At 41.4% G+C, this 16,547-nt stretch overlaps 1 long non-coding RNA gene across 1 annotated transcript in view; it reads right to left on the reverse strand.

Moving 5' to 3' along the window:
- The window catches only part of LOC128439010 (uncharacterized), a 44,789-nt gene that overhangs the window by 27,240 nt on the left and 1,002 nt on the right, over positions 1 to 16,547 (reverse strand). The gene's annotated exons all lie outside the window — the stretch shown is intronic.

The raw sequence follows: 16,547 nt of genomic DNA on the forward strand, positions 1-16,547 counted from the left end.
ACACCACCCCTATCGGCTGCACCTGCCAGACCACATCCACTGTGTTTACAGGAGTTTGATTGACGGGCTGACGTCGATGACTGACGTGATGTGTTTCCCCAAACCCCCCCCCCCCCTGACGTGTGAAGTACAGTAAGGAGTCATGAACAGGTTAGAGTTGTGTGTCTGCGTGTGCACAAACTGTATGTGTGTGTGCGACGCCCACAGCAGTGTGAACTTTAGGAGGTGTCTGAGATGGAGAGCAGCAGTTTGAAGGATATGACTCATTACTGGCTCCACAGACCTCTCACTTTGTGCCCTCTCTACCTGCCGACTCAAAACAAGGAACAAATCTATTTCACCGGCCAGATTTCCAAATCTTTTTTCCGTCCGTTCGCTCTGGAACCTTTTTTCACGTCAACGCCGCAAGGTTGAAATGTGTCATGTGCAAAATGAAGTTGTGTAGTTAAACAGGTTAATGTGACTGGAACACAGTGGTCAGTTCTTGTTTGTTACCGCAGAAATGACCTGACAAAAAAAATTATATCATGGACTTCTTGAGTACATATAGAAATAAGTATATTTCTTGGATTCTAAGGCTAGATCCATAAAACTACCAAGAAAACGATTTCTGTCCAAACAAGCATTGTGGGTTAGTATCAGTTTAAATCACTGTCCATTCTAACTGAAAACGCATATCATGTGACCACTTACATATACTGGGTAATGCACATGTACTGGGAAGGAGTGTGTGGCAGAGTAAACAGGAATTGTCGCAGATAGCTCTCGGTTGTATCACGGTAAAACGCAGAATTTAACCGCACAACAGCTGTTAGCAAAGACAACAGAGTCAGTTAGGCTTGTTGTTAATTGTCCATGTTGTGTTCTACACCGGTAGGCTAATGCTGGTCATGTGATAGGAGCCTAATGCATCGGCAAATGTTGCGTATTCAAAAAGAACCAATCAGCAAGAGGCATTGAGTGTCTACCTCAATGTTAAATATCTCAGTTACTTCCCATCCAGTCTAAAAGTTTTAGAACTTCAACAGCAGCAACGTTTCAGCACGTCTCTGTGTACTGGACACCAGACGTATCAGTAGCAAAGTGGATGGATTCTAAAATAAAACAGCAGTAGTGTGGATAGGATGGAAGCCTAAATGGGTGTTGCTCTGTAGTTCCTTAATGAGCTGTGACGCAGGGTGATCACTTGCACAGAGGCCGGCTGATGGATGGACTTACATGTTTGAACGATCAAAAGAGCTGAAACCTGAAGCACGAGAACCAGTCAGTCGTCCGACATCTCTCCTCCTTTTCTAGTTTCTTCTTCTATTACACCAAAACAACAAGCATGCAGGGACTCAACACCCGAGCAGAACAGAGCCACTGTGAAATCACATGGTCCTCCTGAGTAGATCTGGGGAATCATGCTCTCGTGTCTCAAATCAATGAGAAACTTGAAATGTTTTCCTGCCCGAAAATCGAATCCGCTGGTGAACTTCGAGGAAGTTCAGCTTGTCCTCTTTGAGTCACAAGCAGACGTTATGTCAGGAGAAGGATTCAAAGTATGTCAATTTGACCTCATTTGATAATTAACATTCAAATTCAACACTGATGAACAACAACAGTAAAGATTTTGCTTATTTGCTTCCCAGCACCACATTGCTGCTGGTAAACCCACCCATTGCTACTTTACAGAAACATTTATGTGGGGGTTAGCCTCTCCCAGTTTGACTATATCCCTAAGAATGTGGAGGAGGAGAGCACATATGAGACAAGGGAAGTATCTGGTGCTACAAGTAATAGCACAACAACAACAAAAAATGGGGGAAATTATAATTGCTTTAGCATGATCAATACTGTGAATCTTACAGTACATACAATAGTGTGATTATTGCCAGTAGAAAGTGAAAGGCATTACTTCATTTGTTTTTGGTTCAGTGAAAGTTAACCCCTGCTCTTTGTCCATTGTGTATACAGCCCAAAACGTCTGTAAAGTACAAATGTATACATTTTACATCTTCATGGTTACCTCTGCCAATGTGTTCATGTGTTCAGTGCTATTTGTTTTTTTATCAGTGGGATTTCGCAGAAACCACAGGACTGTTTTTATTGAATCATGCTGGACCGGTAGGGTTTGGGTCAAAGATGAACCCATTTTCTATTTGAAAGAAAAAGTAAATACAACCAAATACAAAGAACTTTTTTTAAATATATTTAAACTTAAAGTCACAGTTTGCTACTGCATTCATTCTTTAAAAAGCAGCCCGGGGTGAATTTGATCAGGGGGAAAGGTCCAGGATTCAGGGTTTACTTTATGGATTAAGCACATTTCCTATGCATTCCCCAGCTAATTGAAAAATCCCCGGATATAAAAGAGCTTTGATTCCAATCAAAGGAACAATATACATACAGGATTTGCACAGCAACATCACAGAATCAGGCATAGAGCACATCACTAACACAACATTATAGTGTAGTTTAAAAACACTGAAACTTAATTGAACAATATCCTCCGCCAAAAAAAGATCCTGGATCAGCCCCCTATCTGGACCCGCACCAAAGTTAAATGGGTTCTTTCCCTATCCATAACACATCCTTCCACTGAGTATCATGGTAAACAATCCAGCAGTTTTTGTGTAAAGCAGCTGACTACCAGACAAACACATAGATACAACATAACCTCCTTGGCAGAGCTAATACCTACAGTCAAGTAGAATCATGTACTGCTGTGCTGACATTGCTTTATAAGGGACGATTCAAAATACTACCTGTCAGTAAGTAACAACATTTCTTTTTGGACAGACGATTTATGAGTAGAGTGCTGGACGAATAAAAGAAGTAGAGAGCAGAAACACACAGACACTGAGGGGTAAGGAGGAGGGCAGGGCGAGGGCAGAAACACGCAAAACTAATTCATACGGGATGAAAACCAATCTTGAAGCAGAGCCACTTCACCTTGAGAACGCCTTGTGGCAACAAAGAGCGTCCACAGCCTCCAGATTATCCTTAATTTCCTGCAGCAGATGGCCTGGCTGTGGCACAGCTCAAACTAGTTTTCATTGCTTAATTACATGCGTTTTCAAAGGGTCAGGAAGAGGTTTGGAATTAGCTACCGAGATCAGCATGGCACAGATGAATCCCTGCCAATCGAGATGTGAACAGTGGAAAACAACTTAACCGATACAGGGTAGTGTACAAGGAGGACGTGGAAATGAATTGCATAATAAATAAATAAATTGCGGTTTGAGTAGACCACTGTTTGGTGATGGATTCCCGAAATGAACAAAGACAAAACTGAAGAAAAACAACATAGTGCAACTAACTGTAAAATGCAAAAACCTACCAAAAAATACATAAGTCTTTATGCTTCTCGGAAAGATGATGGAAATGTCTCAACAACTCTCCACATTGTGGGCTTTTTAAACTGGGACTATTTTGGTCAGTCTTTTGGAGCATTCGTTGTTTTACCAGCTGCACGTTGAATATTCCATTTCTATTTTATTTGACATCCTTCACCTACCTCTGTTGAGCCTGCAGTTCGCCCATCAGGGGCCCTCACATTTGTCCGAGCTTATTAAATCTTAAAACAGAATACGATGTTTAGTCAAAAATTAATGTATCACAGTTTTAGGAGCTTGTGCCTCGTTTCTTAAACATTTTTTCTTTCCAGTTTGTAAAACTGACAAGATGTCAAACAACACATGTTGCCGAGTCAAGTTCCTGGCACCAAAACATTTACAGTTTTGGAGCAATAACATCACCGGCAAAGCAAAAATATTCCACTACTTCAAGAGCCAAGTTTTAACTGGAGTTGATCGAGGAAACCAAAAATCTCCTTTTCCTTTTAAAACACCGAACCACGTTCAAACCAGATTTCTGACTTTTACCTCACGCCGACGAGTCGAGAGTCAAGCTGTTTGCACTTGGAAACCGGCATGTCAATTTTCATTACTACACATTTGGGAAAATTTAGCTCATAAACTGCTTGATGAATTAAATGTTGATTTTGTCAAGTTAAACATTATAAGTTTTTTTTGGGAGGAGTGAGTCATCGCTGGTTGTTGGACAAGACAAACCTTTTAAACCAAACCACAAACCACATCAGATTCAGCTCAAGTGGTAAAGAGCCATTTCAAAACGAGATGATAATCCAGCACAAACATTTTAAGGTGTAAGTAGAGCGCAACTAGAGCTTTCTGGGGTTTCCAGAAGTGAGTGAAAACAAATCTGCAGAAAAACAAGGGAGTGCAAATAACAGCAAGACCCAGAAGTGTGTTACTCTTCACGCTCCCTGAAAGTATAAAACATATTATGGAAATGTTTGTATAACTCTAAACAGCAAACATGGACTTCTGTAGTCAATCTTTTAAAACAATCATTGTTTCACCAACTTCAGCATCAGGACATTTTGCTCATAAACTTCTTTATAAATGCAATATGTTAACACAGTAATTACAAACATTATAATCTTTTATTAAAAATATTGTTGGAGCTGTGAGTCATTGCTGGTTGTTGCACAAGACAAACCTTCCAAACCAAACAACAACAACATCTGATGCAGCTCAAGCGTTGGAATAAAACGTGAATAACAATGTTGGACCACTAACCAGCACTTCTCCCAGTCAACTTGGATCGGATCTAGAAGTGGGCAGGAGGGGGCAATACCCTCCAGAATTTCTACTCTGCCCTCCCAATTGGTCAACTTCATTCTGAGCCATATGAATCTGCCAATCGCGTTTATATCAGATCTCGGATTAAACTATTATCTGAAAATGTATATTCATCTGAAAGATCTGATATCGATTAATAAAATGGAAGGATCAATCACACTCGGGTCCCATGGGGAAAATAAGTTTTGTTTTTGGTGCCGCCTTAAGGTGCTGTCAAAAAATGTATTATTATTGTCATTATTATTATTATACCACGCCTTGGTTGAATTTCCTATAGTGACGCATTCTTTAAAATGTGGAAAAACACAAAGTCCACTGTGTGAAAAGATACCCCCCAATCTGAGCCGTCTGATCCGGGCCTGCACTCAACTATTAAAGTATGCAGCATTTTTAATAACCCAGCAAAAACAATTTAAAATAACACCTCAATAAATCATTAGTTAGTCCTGTAAAGTTTGCCGGATGACCACTGAATCTCCATAATGTGCTCCCTACTTTCCATCTCACACGCTCTCAGACAACAAAGGACAGCCTCGTTGGACGGATTCACCCCCCCCCCCCCACCCCACCTCACCCCGTCCCACCACAGGCGGCCGCAGGCCTCGTAAATGGCTCCAGACGCAAGAGCTGTGTCCACCATCTGACAATGATTAGGACGTGGCCTCGGCGAAATAGAAGTAGAGCCGTGCACACTCAATTGCTGAAACGCACCTTTATACACAGAGAAACCAAACATGCCACCCACAGGTTCTGAGATTCAGGCAGGAGATGCCAATCAGCGGTGGACTTACAAAAAGGGTTCAGCTTCTTTTCACAGGATAAACAGTGAAGGGGCCACGCACCAAAGGAAACTGAGAAAGATGCTGCAGAACAAAAGACCTTACAACAGCTTGGCTTGGAAATAATGCATGTTCCTTTTTCATCAGCCTGACGTACTTGGGCCTGGGCACCGACACGTCAACCGCACCATGTCAAAATCTATTTTCTCAAGAGCAGGAATGAAAATATGTCTTTCAAAGTGGAGAGGGGCACCTAAATAATCCCATACGTTTGACTGATGAAGCATGTGAAGCAGCCGGATCTTTCTTTGTCTTCTTTTTTCCTCCCATCTTTCTTTGTCAGTCTGTCTTTTTACTATACTTCCTTTCTTCCTTCCCATTCACACACACACACACACACACACACACACAGAGGAAACATTGACTTATACTATTACCTTAACCATAACTCCTACTTGCCAAACCATAACCACCACACAAACCTAAACCTGGGGACTTGCTTTTTGTCCCTGTAAAGAGGACATGTCCCAACAATGTGACTTTGTAAACACATTTAGGTCCCCACAACACAAGTAATACCTTGAGCACTCACACACACACACACACATTCCCCCTGTCCCTCTCCTCCACCCAGACATCTGATAGCGATTATAGCTCAGCCTCAAAAACACAACTCACTTAACTCTCCACAATTAAGTAACTTGGTACCACTGACACAATTTGTTCATCCACACGTAGAATAGCACGTACGCATTAAAAAAAACACGGGTCTGAGATTTTGCACAGTCAAAAAGACAGTTGAGGTAAATGAACGCGCACCTCAACTCACACAACCACATGCTCTCCCTCCCTCCTTCCACTTCTTATGCCCTTACTTCAGGCAGGACCCTCATCCTGTCTACCCCCCCATCTCCAGTCCCCTGGAACAGAACAGTCACGGCTGTGTGCACCGTTGATTAGCTAGAACCTGAACCCAGGGGCAATACTGGAAAACTCAGTGTTTCCTTTCCAGAGAAAGGGAGTCTCTGACAACTCGGCTTCCCCTGACCTATAACTATGAGATTATGTTACTATTATCTTTACTACATCTTTTTATATATCTGTTTACTTATGCAAATTAACAGCCTTAAACAAAGAAGTGGAAGCATTTAGCTGAAGATTCAAGCGCTGGACAAACATGTAGGGATATGTACAGTTGTAACGGTGGGTTTTTATGTCGTCACTTGAGTGTATGCAAGCCAGTGTGTGTGTGTGTGTGAGATTATTTGTTATGGCTAATTCCTTAATCCTACAACATGTGCCTGAAACTTGCAACAGATGCCTCGGAGGAGAATTTGCACTCACAAGCAAACAGGCAGGAGAAAACACCCTGCACGGCTATCATTACTGTTAATCCCTACGCTGCAGCGGTGACGTTTGAAGAGGGGATCTGAAGGAACAAGGTTTAGAGAATAAACACAGAATGATTTGGCCTTGATAGTCAGTAAGCTTCCAAAAAGAAGCGGTATCGTGTTTTACAATGTTGTGAGAAATTCAGATGTTTTGATTTGGCTTAATGGAATCTTAAATATGACAGAACATAATCCAAACAGTGAATTAAATAAACCTACTACTGTCTGTTGACCTCTGCTTCTCTATCTGCTGCCGTTATAACTAAACTACCTGGCAGCTGTACTGTGATTCAAAAAGCAGAGAACATGATGCTTCTATTAAATAGTTAGAATTTTATTATCATCCACTTATCCAAATTAAATGTGGGAGTCATGAGATTTTTTTTGTAGAGTAAAATTGAACAACCAAGTACAATGTCACACTAGCATCTATCAAAACAACTGCTCAGTGTTTCCCCAAAATAATTGAATTAGCTGAATACTGTTGTGACAAAATCGTGTTCTGTTCAATTGTGGCCTAACTAGACTGTAAAAGTTGATAATGACTAACATGAAACTCTGTATGTTTTCATGATCATTTGTTTTGTTATTTAGCAGGATTATGCTGAAACTACCGAAACAATTTCCATAAAATGTTGTGGAGGGGAGAAACATGGACCAAAGAGGTACCTATTCAAATCCGACACTGAGATTTTTTTGAGTTAACACCAATTTAGAGACTCTTGCACTATTACAAGGTGAAAATAAATGTTTTTGTTCATTGTAAAACTGTGGCAGGACAAATAAGCTTCATGTGTTTTCTTCTATTAATCCTCTAACTTGGAATTTTCCAAAAACACTATGAAAAAGATGTAATGTTTTAAATACATTGTGTAAAGTTGGATTTATTTTATTCCAAATATAATGTCAATATGAATGCTGACCTGCCTTACATGTTGATCAATGGTACCAGGTTTTCCTTTTGGTTCAACCTGCATTATACCACATCACCTAGCACCAGAATTAAAGGTTCAGTGTGTAAAATGTAGCTACATCTACTGGTGAAGTTGAATGTTGCAGCTGAATACCCCTCACCTCCCCCTCCAATTCCAGACATGAACGTCTGATAGCCTTCAGTTGTCATACAAACTCAAAAGATGTTAAGTTTGTCCAGTGTGGGCTACTGTAATGAACATGGTGGCCTCCGTAGAGAGGACCGGTTCCCGATGTAAATATGAAGTATTTAAATATAAACAGGCTCATTCTAGGATAAGAAACAAAGATTTGTACAATTTAGTTGAAACACACTAGTGAAAACATCACTAGAATTATTTATATTCAATTTCTGCCAATAGATCCCTTTCACCTAAATCTTTCACCATGGACCTTTAAATATTTTGAATCCTGAATTTATCTTTCAACCATTACTCAAGCCCAATTCTACCATGTCTTACACTTCTGTATACAGAGTAGAAAATTCACAAAATAACTTTTTTTCCCCCCCTACAGGAAGCTGAGTGGACATGGCTCAGAGGTTTTGGCTTGTTAAAACACAGCTCCCAGCATTTCCAATTGAATATAAAACTGGGGAGCATGTGGTGCAGGTTTGTGTGTGAGCACGCACCCACACCTGTTTGCGATGCAGGTAGCTCATGTTGCGTATGCATGGAAAAATATGAATGGAGAGTGTGTGTGTGTGTGTGTGTGTGTGTGTGTGTGTGTGTGTGTGTTGGGCAGTAAGAATGTCTTACGAGACTTGAACATTTCTAAAAACAAAGGAAATATAGTTCAGATAATAATGTGCATAGATAAATAGATCATATTTTCCATTAATGACCTCTTGCTGAGTGATGCTTCCTCTGCCAGGTCATAACAAACAGGCAGTGTTTCTAATGGCAGTGTGTGTGAGGCTGATATAAACCTGATATATGGTCATTGGCTTGATGTCGTGTTGGCTCGGGTCCTACGGTGGTCTGTTAGGGACATCCGGTCCCTCTCGGGCTCCAAATTACTATAAATTTCTTTGTCATTTTGAATCTCGCTGCCGACCTGATCTGGCCCCGCTGATTCAGCGCTGGGCATCTGGTCGGCACTCGTCTTTTTTTTTTTTGCACCGCATAATTAAATCTACAAACAACAGCCCCCTCCTGCTGCTACAGTGTCTGGCATAATGTGATCCGTAACAGCCACTTTTACCTCTTCCTCTCCTCCACCTACTTCCTGCCACTGGCCTCCTCATCGCTAGTCTCCAAAGAAACTAAATGTAAATATCATCATCACCGTTGTCTCGCTAGCAGATGTCGGTGATCAACATATTCCACTGCACCTATCAATGAACTGATTCAATTAGTGTTACACTGTTGCACGGTACACAACACAAAGACTCCCAGAGGCCTGCTCCACGTTGGAACTGCCTCGTGAGATGGATGGTGTATAAATCCACTGGATATGTAAGTGAAGAAACAGGCCCCCCTCCAGATTCGATTTCACATGCACCAGATTCCGTATCTCATGGGGGGGAAATTTAATTTCGTATCAATCTGATTTAATTACGCCAGAATAATGACTTTGGAAAACACATTGACGAGCCCATCATGAATTTATGTCTCGTGAGAAGGTGGCGTCTGCACGGGCAATGTGGACGCAGCTTCTGCCAAGGAGAGCATCAGCGATGTGACACAGAGCAGTGCATCAGCCGCACATCCACTACTGGTCTGTGAACGGGGAGTGGAGAGCTTTGAGAAGGAGCGGGTGACGGAGAGAAAGACTGACAAAGAGACAGAAAGAAAGAAAAGTAATAACCAGGATCAACCTCTGTGTTTGATTATACCTGTCTTTTGCAAAAGACAGATTGGAACAAACAATAAAAAAGTCATTAATCATTCTAGGTCGAAGTGCATGTGTGTGGAGGACGATAGGACAAGTCAGGAAAGACTCCCTGGGTTAAAGAAAGACAGACAGACAGGGAATCAGGGCTAAAGTCAAAAAGGCTAATAAATGCCACAGAAATGTGCAAATAAGTTTTGAATGTTCACAATCATTTTTTCCTGGCCATCGTTCCCATTTAGTAAGTCCAGCCGGGGGTGAGTCACCAGCTTCTCTGCGAGTCTCTTCCCCTTGTTTACGTCTTCAAACTAGACGCCCTAACACAAAACAGTGTAATATCAAAGACACCTGAATGTAAAGGTGGTCAGGCTTTTTTCATTTAATCATTGGATACGTTGACATGTTGACATATGCAGCCAAAAAGAAATTTATTTTAAGACAGGAAGTCAGAGTTTTCTGCCACTCGGTCTGACTTTTCACCTCTGAGGCATTCTCTGAAAAAATTAATAACTGGAGACGCTACAACGGGAAGCAATTCCTCTCCGTCTGTCCCCCTCCCTCGTTCTGCGTTCATACAAAACGAAAACTGAGAAGTGGCGCTCAACGTCGCCGTCTATTAAGAAGGTTTTCATTAAAAGTAAATAAAATGGAGATCCAGGCCAAGTGAGGGGATGTCTAGACCGAGAGACCAAAGGGTGAAGGTACTTCCTGAAACTTAACAATGACACTTGCTCTCAGGCAAATATTTTCTCCTGCCGCTGACTGAACGGCACCTCAAAGGGAGGCACCGTGGAAATTGGGGGTCTTGGGTTTGAGGGGCAGGAGGGGATGAAATTGTCTCAGAGTGGATCCAGATGGTTATCTTTCTCTCCTCTGACCTCTTTCTTTTTCCTCTCCCCTCGGCCCCCCACTCATCACTCACTGAGCTACAGGCCTGGTGATTACTATGGTTTGGCTCGAGCCAAATCAAACACAAGAAGAGTAGTCTAAGAAAATAAAGCACAGCCTCACGGCTCGAGCTAGAGCAACCTGAGGACGGAACCTGTTTATGTCTGTTATCAGGGTTTTTTCTTACCAGCGATACACTGGATTCTAAATGTGCACTGTTCCAGCGTATGACTAAACACCAAAAGAAAATGACAGAGGTGAACATTCAAGGGGGCGCAGTTGGCTAAAAACAGGAAGAAAAGAAACCGAGGAGGAGTGGCTGAGCTGTACGACCTGTGTGAATTACAGAGCAGTGAGAGAAAACTACCAAATTATGAGATCAGAAGATGGCCGGTAGTACGATTCAACATCCGCCCCAGTGCAGACACAGCAGGCCCAAACTGATTCTTCCAGCTATTAGTCAGTCTAATATATCATCATTTAAACATGTTTAACCCCAGCTTTGGAAGCTGCTCTCTGTGCAGCGCTACATGGCCAGCAGCTTTACTTTAGTCACAGTAATTTGCTGATTACAGTGATCTCCTTCTGGGTCCTGGAGCTGTCGCGGGGGGGAAAAAAAATCAGATGGCTGGAACATTACAAGCATTGTTTCTCAATAAAGGTGCTGATGCCACATCGTTCACAGGAAAGAAAGAGGGAGGAGCGGCTGAACTGGGCGCCCTGCGAGAATTATAGAGCGCGGCGACGGGGGGGGGGGGGGGGGGGGGGTAAATGGAGCTGTAGATTCAGATAATGAGACTGTGGAGCTGGATGATCTGGCTCCGAAGAGATGAGCATAGACATTGTACACCCTATGTTACACACATGCAAACACAATCAGACACTGAGACTCACACTTCACCTGCACTCCCACAGGAGACACCTACTTCAGCAGCTACATCTTTTCAGACAAACACCAACTGTGTCCCGTATGCAGGTAACAGCTCCCAGGAGCCTTCAGGACGGACCGTGCTTGCCTCTATCAGCGTCTTCCTCATCATTCATCTCCAGCCCAACAGCTGCATTTTAACCCAGTAGGCAAATTTCCTGTCAGATGTTATCTGCTCTCTGCAGCTCGTGTTCTGCACCAAGTCTCTCTTTTAACTCGAGGAGTATTTAACAAATGTGTTATACGCTGGTCGCTCCCATTACGAGCAGAGTTTACCCCAAAGAAGATTGACCCGAGTCCGACTCCAAAATATAAGACCTGGTAGATCATTGTCATGTTTAAATACAGTATCAGGAAATGGTGCATATGGTGCAATATTAGAAAGCAGACTCAGTAGAGCGCTGAAAAAAATGAACATCAGTTATTTAAATTCCTGTACTGTTGATTAAAAGTATGAAGTTTAATGACTGATTGTGTGCAGAATTTTTCCGATTCTTTCAGAAAAAAACTTTCTTCTCTGTGATGCTTTTTGATGAGCAAAGACTTTGAGGCTTTTGTAGTTTGAAGTATTTGCTTTACCCTATTAGAGAAGTTAGTGATTACAAGAGCTGAATTGACAGCACGCGGGCTACAAACCAATCACAATCAAGTAGGTAGATGCAGCCCAAGAAGGTGATGACAACAGGAAGTACGTCTCTAAATCACAATGTGAGACCATGACTAACTGAATCAAATGTAAACAATATAAAAAAGACATGAACCTTGGTTAAAGTTTTGGTTAGATAGTCTGCACTTCCAGGTCTAAAAGCCCCATCAGCTATTGGAGCATCACACTATATCATTATATTTAAGCTAAAGGAAAGACCTGATAAACTGTATATTGTGAGTACTCTGTGTTACGTGCAGTAAAAGAATGCGTGTCAGAGCCTTGTGTTTGTGCGCATTTCTCAGTGTGTCATTTTTTTTTTTTTTAACATATCAAAGCGGCAGAGGCAATAGATCAATTTCCACCCAAGTCAAGTTTTTAACTCATCCCAGCATCAGACAACACAAACCTGATGGGATCCATGTGTGTCAAAACAAAGATCACACACACACAAACACATTTCTGACCTTGCTTGTGCAATCACTTTTTTAATATGCGACTTTGGGACCTATACAAGAGAGTGAATTGTTGTCATAAGAACACCAGGACAGGCCTTCAGAGTGGAACACAGCATGTTTCCAGTAAAGACGTCTGTGTAAGGAATTTATTGGAAGTGGCCATAATTGCATTAGGATGTACTTGCTTTGGTTTCTTTAGCTTCAAACAGCTGAGCGAGACCTTTGTCAAGATAAAGTACACAAAGGTTTTTGTTTACCCCACAGCGCTGAGAGGAAGGGTGCCACCCGGGGGGAAATGTGAGGAAAGAAAATAATCATTGACCTGTCCACAGCTACACTGGACATATCTCAAGTATTACAACACAACATCTGTAGTTACACATGTGAGAGACGCACGTCACCTCGAGTGATGCTGATGGGATTTTTGTTTGTTTTCAACCCGAGCGTTAATATATCTGGATTCACAGAGTGGGAGTTACAGACAGTTTTCGGCAGAGGACTTACATAGACTCCAAATCAAGCTGAATTGTCTTAAAACTGATCGAGAAGGATATCCGACCACAATCTCTCCGGGGTTAAAAGGACTTCAGAGAAGCAAACAAGCACGACAACATGAAATCCAACACTTTGTCAGTTCAAACTGAAAATCTGTCTTCAAGAAAATGCAGGTCTGTAGTTGCAGGCTGTCTGAGGGGAATTTAACAGACCACTGCTTGACAAGGAGGTTTTAGATTTTAAGATTTTAATTGAGATAAGAAATTGGACTAAATCTGCATTTGGACACGTTTATACTATCAGATCATTTTTGCAATGTCGAACTGTGAAGAGCTGCAGGAAAAGCAGTTTCAACGAATCTCACACTCCTTTCTCTTGAGTTCCCTCGTTGTTCAATTCCTTCAGGTGGACAGACTCAGGGGTTTGTTGTGTGATGATAAATGTGACAGATTTATTTGACACGTGTCACATGCTCATCTTGAAAAACCCTTTAAGGCTGTTTGATATCTCCACCCTAAGCTTCGGACTTTCAAGGCATGTGGCAGCGCTGCTCAAGCTATCAGAATATCTGTTTCAGAATTCAGGTGAAGATAAATACTGAAGCATTTCTATAAATCACACTGACACTGTAATTAAAAAAGAGCAACCTCTGAGGAGAAGGCCTCGGGCTTCAGGCTCTTATCTCTGTTTGGTTATTTAAATCTCCAGGTTGAAGAAACTGGAGCAAAAGTTGAACACTGGCAAACTAACCTCAGGTTCACAAGAGCAAATTGTTTTCACCCTCATTAGTAACCTTTGTCCTGCTGTCTTACTCATGGTTATGTACATTCACATTCAAGTACATTTTCTAAGTAAGACGGAGAGAATGAGTTGGTTTCTGGCAATTTGCTGTAGAGCTGGGACCAATGTGCTCCAGTGCTGATGCTGACACACTGTGAAATCTACTTAACCTACAGTTAAAATAAATTGCTTTGGAATTCATTGGAATTTGAAGCACTTTTGTTTTGCTCGTGGTTAATAGGACCACCTTAGGTGACCTCATAATACCAACAACAACATCAGAGTAAAACACAAAAGTCACATGAGGAAGTTATGGTTCACTGTGTGAGAATGCTGCAACGGGAAAAAAGTCAAATCAGCAATGGCATTAGAGGACAAGCTGCGGATTTAATGCTGCAACCAAACATGAACAACATTATAAACCTCCATTAATGACAAACGTAAAATCAGGGCAAATATCTTTTCTAATTCTTCCTTCTGAGGAGAACTTTCCATGTGACCCAGAGGTGTTGTTGTTTTGTTTGTGATGCTGGACAGGATGTGTTTGTTAAAAATATCTACACATTGCGCAGTAGAATTTTACCATGATAGTAATTCCACTGGGAACATTGCTATTTCCAAAATACTCTGACAGCAGAGCTCAATCAGATCCGTGACTATCTGACAGATGTGTGTGAAATGACTGATTGTTTTAAATCACTGTAAAGAGAAGAGCATGAACAACTACTGGGCAAGTGAACAATGTCAATAAATATGGCAATATAACTTTGTGCAATTAAGTGTCAACATATCAGGATATATTGCTTATTCATTGTAAAAGCACAGTGAGGAGGTATGAAACATTATTAATCCACTTAAGATTTATAAAGTGTGAGTTGAGTTTAAAACCAAAACCTTCACTCAGGAGCACAAATCAGATTCTGAACTTAAAAGAAATAATGTGACATTCATGATGATACCCAGAAATATCACATTTTTATCTCGATATATTTTTGGGCCAGAAACCAACAGCCTGATCTGCAGCTGCTGCACTGTGCATGTTGTTTGTGCATCTGCACATTTCCTGACATTTCCTGTTGCTTTGTTCTACTGTTAATTATATGAGACGTGCTGGACTGTTTGATTTATGCAGCTTAATATTGCTGCACAAAGTCTATGGGGGTGTCTGTGAACTTGTAATGACTTGTAATCAACGATCAGTTCTGCAGAGGCTTCAAAGTGCCCGACTGGAATTTATTTATTGCGGTTCTCATCTGGGAGCATATACAGTCCACCAGGTAGCCTAGAGGTGTTATTTAACTAAAACTATACATCACATATTATTATCATCATCACCCTCCTTTTCACCCTTTGGAAATATCTAACAAAGTGACATTTACTCAGATTTTAACTGATTTACTTTGTACAATTCTACACATTTTACTTCATTTTAACTTCCAGTTAAGTTTATCCTGAGTCACAGAATAACAATAATATTAATTATAATAATAATATAATAATAATAATATTAATAATAATAATAAGGTATCTGTGTCTGCAGATATCCAAATTCAAGACTCAGAATCCGATCAGAAGTGAGAGAAAGTGAATCGTTGCATTGTTAATCAGAGCGTGTAGATTGAGCTCGAGCAATGTGAGGTGAATTTCCAGCATTCACGATCAGACACCTCGTCTCACATCACGAGGTATGAAACTGTTAAGTGTCTCAGCTGATCTCGCACTAACACACACACACACACACACAAGCACTCTCACACACACTTAAGAAAACAAAATGAGGGAGATGTTCTGTTTCCAGCTGCTATGTGAAACTCAATTACACAGCCAATTGAGAATGTGGCCGCTTCTCCGATTTGTGCGATGCGTTCCTGACCTAAATAAGACTGCTGTTCCCAGTGAAGCCTCCACAACTGCACACACTTAGCAGATTGACAGACAAGGAAAACAGTACACGTACACACACACGCATACAAACACACACACACACAGCGACACTCACGCACATCTGGACCTCTGCTTCTCTCATTCATATTTGCTGAGTGTTTTTCTAATGCAAGGTCCCCTGGTGTTACTGCCCCCAGACCCCTAAGATGAGGTGAGGTAAGATTTGGAGCCACAGTTTTATGCCATCTGGATATACATTCACACATGCTCGCTCGAGTGCACGCATACACACACACACACGCACAGATATACTCTTGTCATAACCCAGACTGACAAACACCTGGACCTGGTTACTGGACTCGGAGGGAGAGTTGAATACTGCGTGCATACCTGCATGTGTGCATATGTGTGTGTGTAAGTGGGGTGTATGGGGAATACTGGTCTGTAGGTTATTTGGTGCTGGAGGCTGTGTGGAGGTTCACTTTAAGTTTTTCAGCCCTTGAAGAAAGGGGCTCACTTCACCAAGTCTCAAAACTTAAAGGTAGGTCATTGCTACTAGAAGATGTAGACCCCCGTCTCCCTAATACACTAAACCCCTACAGAGAGGGATTTTCAGCTTTATCTGGCAGTAAGTAGAGAAAAACATTTTACCACAATCCAGTGAAAAATAAAGTTCAATAAAGCTCTGAAAATTAAGTAACTGTTAGGTTTCTATAATAAGCTGCTGGTGCTGATCACTAGAATCTATATTTCAAGAAACAACTACTTCACATTTTGTACAATGTATATTACGAGAATTAGACAAATTGCATAACCTTGATCCCTATCTCCTCACTGCTGAAAA

The sequence above is a fragment of the Pleuronectes platessa genome, chromosome 4 (genome assembly GCF_947347685.1).
Source record: "Pleuronectes platessa chromosome 4, fPlePla1.1, whole genome shotgun sequence".
NCBI lineage: Eukaryota > Metazoa > Chordata > Actinopteri > Pleuronectiformes > Pleuronectidae > Pleuronectes > Pleuronectes platessa.